At 35.2% G+C, this 6,607-nt stretch overlaps 1 pseudogene across 1 annotated transcript in view; it reads right to left on the minus strand.

Annotated features, from left to right (window-relative positions):
- The window catches only part of LOC150079781 (protein brain tumor pseudogene), a 28,604-nt pseudogene extending 23,245 nt beyond the window's left edge, over nucleotides 1-5,359 (minus strand). The window contains exon 1 of the transcript XR_016547529.1: nucleotides 5,342-5,359. The product of XR_016547529.1 is annotated as a protein brain tumor pseudogene (transcript). The remainder of the gene's footprint in view (nucleotides 1-5,341) is intronic.
- Nucleotides 5,360-6,607: the final 1,248 nt, after the last annotated feature.

Below are 6,607 nucleotides of genomic sequence, written 5' to 3' on the forward strand. Positions count from 1 at the left end.
AGGTACTTTACCCACTCGGCTAGCCCGGTCGGCGGTTTAAGCTGTAAAGAAAATTGGTATTGCTAAATTAAGAGAGATATATATGGAATTTAGTATTAAGTCAGCTTATGGATTGCTGTTGTGAAGAGAATTGATATTGGTGATTAAGATAAATATGAGGAAGTGATCAAGATAGAATTAGTTTAGTGTTTACAGCTGTAGAGAGAGTTGATATTGTTAATTGAGAGCAATTTTATGGAAACGATAGCATGTATTAACAGATTAAATGAGAAAAATGAATAGATAAGATGTAAATGAATACCAATTATGTTTGATAAATTTGTTTTGTATGATAAATGACTTTTGTTTTATTTTTGTGTCATTGCTCAGGAGAAACTAACAGCTCACATATAATATATACTAGTGTGTGTTATATGGGATTATCCCTCAGCTCCTGGAAATCCATTTTTTAATGCAGTCAGGTAGCTTGTGGGCCTTAGTACTTGAGGGGAGCTGCTGTAAGAAAATCATAACAATGGCCACTGACAACAATACCAAGGTACAGAGAAATAAAAATTAATAAATAAATAACCCCCCACAACTTAGATTTTGTTTCCTCACCAAGCTTAAATGTCAGTCCCTTTCTTTCATTAACATGGATATAGTGAAAAGAAATTTTTTTTTTTGATAAAAAGGAAATAAGACTTTTTGAAGATGAGGGAATAATGGGGGGGGGGGTAAACTAAAGGCCCCGGTAGCCTAGTGGTCAGGCGCGCGGGTGCATAAGTACATGTGCCTTGAGTGACCGGGGTTCAAGCCCGTGACTGGTGAATACGGAGCTGTTTCTTGTATTCTGTCTACCTTGTGAACTCCTCTGACCGTTTGGTCATCCCGGAGTATAAACAGAAAATTTATTTTTAACTTGTCTACAACCATCACAGTACCATAGCACTAACCAGCACAGAATCCAAAAGGATGTTTTCTGTCACTAATTAAATATGTACCAAAAATTAGATCCAGTTTAAACAATAACACTATTGACTGCTCATGTTTCTTAACAGCTCATTTTATTCGGACAGGTAGTGTGTATACTTTAGACATGACCAAATTTTCAGTTTCAATATGTATTTTTTTTTGTTTTTAGAATAATTGTATGTTTAATAATTTTTTGTTAGAATATTTATTGTAATAAAAATTTGATTTAAAACATGAATTAAAGTAATTACTTTTTTTTCCTTACTCTACTGCACCTAATTGTCATCAAAATTTGTGGATTTTTTTTTTTTTTGGGAATACCAGTATCAAGATTGTGACTGGTATTGCGAGCCATACTTCTAACTAACTAACTGATTGATTGATTGATTGATTGATTTGGTAGTTGTTGGCGCATCGGCTTCTGTGGCCATATTGCACCTCCCAAGGTTTTTACAGCACTTTGATCCAAGCCCGAGGCGGGAATCGAACCCGCGACCTTTGGGTTGCCGGGCAGGTACTTTACCCACTCGGCTAGCCCGGTCGGCCTAACTAACTGAAGAGCTAGGTGACCTAAATAGAATGTATAGAAGTAGGTGAAAATCTAAATTGAAATGCTTTGTTGCCATTGAGGTTTATTTAATCCATCTACTTTGGTCAGTGTACCAGTTTGTATGGTATTACGGTTCCTGTGTTTTTTATTGTTGTGAATACTTTTGGTTTGTGTTTTAGTTATGAGCACCAAGCACGAGAGGTATTATAATCTATAGCTATTAGTACCATACATGGGTTGAAGGCTGAGAAAATGAAAGAAGATACTTGTTAATATTAGACTAATTTCTATGGATTGTAATTTTCAGGAAATACATATGAAGTAAAATTGAAGAAAATTTGGTTCTGTGAGTTTGAAGTTGGGCAGTAAAAAGGATGTTGACTGGTTGCAGCATGTGTTCAGTCTTTGTTTGGAAGACAGCAGGAATTAAAGAAGACAATTCAGAAGAACAGTGCACATGGTAGAATCAATAGAAAGCATACAGTAGAAAAAAAGTCTGAGACAGAGTGGAAACACTGTTATAGATGAGTCATTAATTAACCTAACTGCCCTCTTCTGAATGAAATCTAAAAGCCCAAGGAGATTTTGGGGGCACACCAGATGTGGGAACAATATTCCATAGTAAGGCAGATTTGTGATATGTACAAAGTGAACAGCTGTTTAAAAAAAGCAATGGTGAGCGAAAGAAAAAACCCAATTTTTTTGATGCAAAGGAAGAAATATTTGTAATGTGCTTATGCCAAGAGAGATTAGAAGTCAGGGTAATCCCCAATAGAGACATGACAGGACTGGATTTTAGAAGGATTGAAATCAACTAAGTTATCTTTGCCCCACTTAAGAATGACCTGGAGATCAGCATTTAATGAATTTGTAGTGGATTTTCAAGAAGTTGCTGTTTCTGCAGGGAAAGGTTTCTCAAACTGGAAGACAGAATGCAATGTGCAATCATCAGCAAAATCATGGATTTCTGGTCAATGGAAGGTCATTAATATAAAATGAGGAAAAGAGTGTGAGAAAGAACTGAACCGTGGGGGAACACCAGCATTAGTGAGCCATCTACCGTTACCCAAAGTGCAAAATCTAGATACCCAATTACAAAAAACAGTTGTAAAACCATAAGATGGAAGTTTATTTAAAAGACTGTCAAAAAGGATCAAAAGTCTTTGAAATCTCAAGAGCAACTGCTTGAGTTTCAAAAACTTTTCTGGTTAATTGTCCATAGATGGAGTAACATAAGCCAAAACATCACCAGTTGATCAACACTGATGGAATCCATATTGGCAGTCACTGATCAGATTGAAGGTTTCTAGATAGTTTAATAAGAGTTGGCAGTTAACTGATTTCTCCATTATTTTAGAAAGATTAGAAGTGAGTGCAATGGGACAATAATTGGATAAGAAGGACTGTCACCCTTTTAAGAACAGACTGGATATGAGCAAATTTCTAAGAAAAAAGAAACACTTGAAAAAAAAAAAAAAAAAGTGAAAAAAGGCAACACAGAACAGGAGAGTATAACCTCAGGAGCACAGGTTTTGATGAAAAGTGGAGAAATAGCATCAGGACCTGGTGCTTTCTTGGAATCAAAGCTGTTCAAAATTCTTTCGACATCCTTTTGATGGAAGACCACAGGAGGCATCGAATGGAATGAACTGGGAATGGTAGGATGTGGTTTAACAAGATCATCAATAAATGAGCTAGAAGAAAAACAGGATGCCAGCAGGTCAGCTTTATGTTTGGTTGAAATGGCAAAAGAACCATCTGGTTTTAAGATGGTGGGAATAGAGATGGGCAAAATTTGCAGCCAATAGCTTTGTCAAGAGACCAGCATGCTTGACTACCACTTGGACAAGTGGTAGTCAAGCATGCCGATTAACAACTGCTTTACAATTGTTGCATGCTTTGGTGTAGTCAGAAAACGAAGCTGGAGATTTGGATACAAGCCAACTATGATATGCAACATTCTTAACTTGAACAGCTTTAGCACATTTATTGGCAAACCAAGGTTTAGATAAAGGACAAGATTTTAAGGTGGAGTGTAAAATAAAGGATTTCGTCCCTATAAGAATAAATTTCACTGACACAATCTAAGAAAATGTTGACATCAGATTTGAAGCAGTAATCCGACCAAGGAAAAGAAATCTCTCAGTTCATCCCATTTTGCATTCTCGTAATGCCAAACAACATGAGGTCAAGAATGGCAATGAGAGAAAAGTTCCCACTGGGGAAGAAACTTATCACCATGCTATGATCTCAGGTACCTAGACAACCACTCATCTCAACTTTACTTGGATGGATTGTTTGTATGGATAGAATTGTCTGGTATTCTGATAGGTAAATGAGCAATGTGTGCAAGGTTGTTAGCACTTGAAAAAGTCTCAACATCTCGACCAGATGGGTCCATGCAACTAGAAAACGAAAGCCAGCTGGAGTCGCAAACATAAAATCACCAAGGAAAATTACCTCATTGTCAGGAAAGTTGTTTCAAAGAGATGCAAAGCCAAAGAGTTAAGTGATTAGTGGCGTTTGGAGAACGAACGAACAGATGAATGACAGAATGTGGTAGAGAGATTAAGGATAAGCCACAGATCGAAAAGTGGAAATTCAAATGCAGATCTAGATCCTGTTGCAGTAGCACACTGCCATTACTGTCATTAACAACCCTGCCAACCTTTGTATCATCTGCAAACATGTCAAAAAAGTTGCAATGATGTCTTGCCTAGCAAAATGCTGCCAAAGTAAAGCACATTTTGTTCTGTTGGGGACACCTTTGTATTTGTTCATTTAGCTCATTTCATTCAATTAGTGCAGATTTCAGAAAATCTGTTTTCTGGTTCTTCCAGCAAAAGCAATCTTACAGTTCTCCCCTTACAGTTCAGAAACCACTCAGTTGATTACCTAATTAAAACTTAAATTACAATAGCTATAAGGAATTATTATTATCATTATTGTTTGTATAACAAGCACTGAAAAGAAATCGCCAAAATTTAAGCTGTAATTCTAATATGATGTTTGCTACAATCATTTCTGGAACATTCACAGTTATAAGACAACCATATTTTGTCAAAAACTTTATCATCTAATACTAAGCTAAAGAAAAATACATCATTGTTTCCCAACTGAAAGCTCTCAAACCAATGCTGGCCTTAAAAAAAATAAAATAAAATAAAATAATAATAAAAAAATTATCTGATACTATCCATCTCCTATGCATGTTTTCCTACTGTCACTTTGTGCAAGAACTCGCATGTGCAACACACGAGTTTTTGCTATTGCATTACTAAATATAATTCATCTCACCAATGCAGTGTTATTACCATTTATTTGTAATGGTATTCCACCAGACAGCTGTTTCAATAGATGCCGTATGATCAGCAGGTAGACAGAACCAAATTCGGCGCAGACTGACAAAACAGGTATAATAGGTGGTATTATAAAGTAAATACTCAACATTCCACCAGACAGCTAATTACAGTATGTCTTTTTGCTACCCCATGCTTATATGCTAAAGTTTGTATTGACAAAAAGACTCAAATATAACGCATCTGGTTTCCTCTCTTACTGGTATTATGCCAATTACCAACTGCGAAAAATAGCATGATGACAATACTTTTGAAATGCACCCTGCTATCTTCAATGTGATTACTCACAATACAATTAACTCCTACCTCAAACTTTGTTTAACACGAGTCTCCAAACGCACAACTGAAAAATAAAATATTTGATTTTCAAAGTAAAATACTCATCGTGTCGGTGTAGGTCACCAAGAAAACATTCCAACTGTTTTCATTCCACCAAAATCCTGAAAAGTCATTGTCTCTAAACAAAAGCAGTACTCACAAATCTATACAATTCCAAAACAACGGTTACAAGAAAAAGACGTCTGCAGCGTTTCACACAAAAAAAAAAAAAAAAAAATTATCTAAAACTATAAACCAAATGTACAACAACAAAGTTTTAACGATACTCGTTATATTGTGACAACCTTCACAGAGATACCGAGAACCCACATTGTCAAATGTAACAAAAAAATAAATAAATACCACACAACTGCGCCAACAAAAATAAAACGAATAAAATCCAAAAGAACATTAATGACAATCCCATAACGAATACAATATATAACTAAGTTCGTTAAAAACAGCATTTTTACAACTGATAAACAGTATCTACGTCGCAACACCTAGCTTTCTTTGTCTGACATTTGCCCAACATGTGCGTTTAACTAACCCGCCATCTTTTAAGGATTCACTCTCTTTTCAGAAACAAAGAATACGCTTTTGTTTATCATAACAACATCTCACAACGATTCTAAAATAGTTAGAAAGAAAAATAATTACTTCACCTACATTTTAGGACACAAAAATATCTGCCAGTTGTTAAACTCCCTACATGTGCGTTTGGCTATCCCGCCATCTTTGAACAGTTTACTGCCTCGTTTCACGAAGACCGCGTCCCCTTATAAACCGAAGGTAAATGTGCGTTACGGTCAATGCGCAACAGGAGAGGACAGTATGTTAAATGAAACTGAACAGAAGAGACTTATGATATCCTTTCTTTCCCATCAAATATTCAGCAATTACACTAACAAAGGAATTTAAATTTAAATAAGAATCAAAAGGTATGGAACTAATAATGCCATTCAGATACGATACACAACTTATATTTTAAGAATGCATTAAACTGAATATTCGAAAAAAAAAAACACATTAAAAACCTGGATCCGGCATGCCACAAAGAAAAAAAAAAGGAGAAAGAAAAAAGAAAAGTAACGGAAAAAAGAAAGAGAAAAAGAAATAAAGAAAGTGATAAAAAATTAAAGGAAAAGTTAACGACACCATCAGATTTAAGTTAAGCTATATAACTTGTAAAACTTTACTGCTCAGTCTATTGACCGATTGTCAAAATTTGACTAATAATCAAATTCTAGTAAATGTTGCTCAGCATATTTAGAAACAGCAATCACAACTCGAATAATAATTTTTTTTTTTTTTTTTTTGTCAATGTAACTGCCGCTGTATAAGTTTTAATGTCTGAGACGAAAGAAAAAAAATTGCGACGAGGAACAACATAAAAATGATCAAGAATGCACTTTAAAATTTTACT

This window comes from Mastigoproctus giganteus, chromosome 10 (genome assembly GCF_048544385.1).
Source record: "Mastigoproctus giganteus isolate SK-2022 chromosome 10, ASM4854438v1, whole genome shotgun sequence".
In the NCBI taxonomy this organism is placed as follows: Eukaryota; Metazoa; Arthropoda; class Arachnida; order Uropygi; family Thelyphonidae; genus Mastigoproctus; species Mastigoproctus giganteus.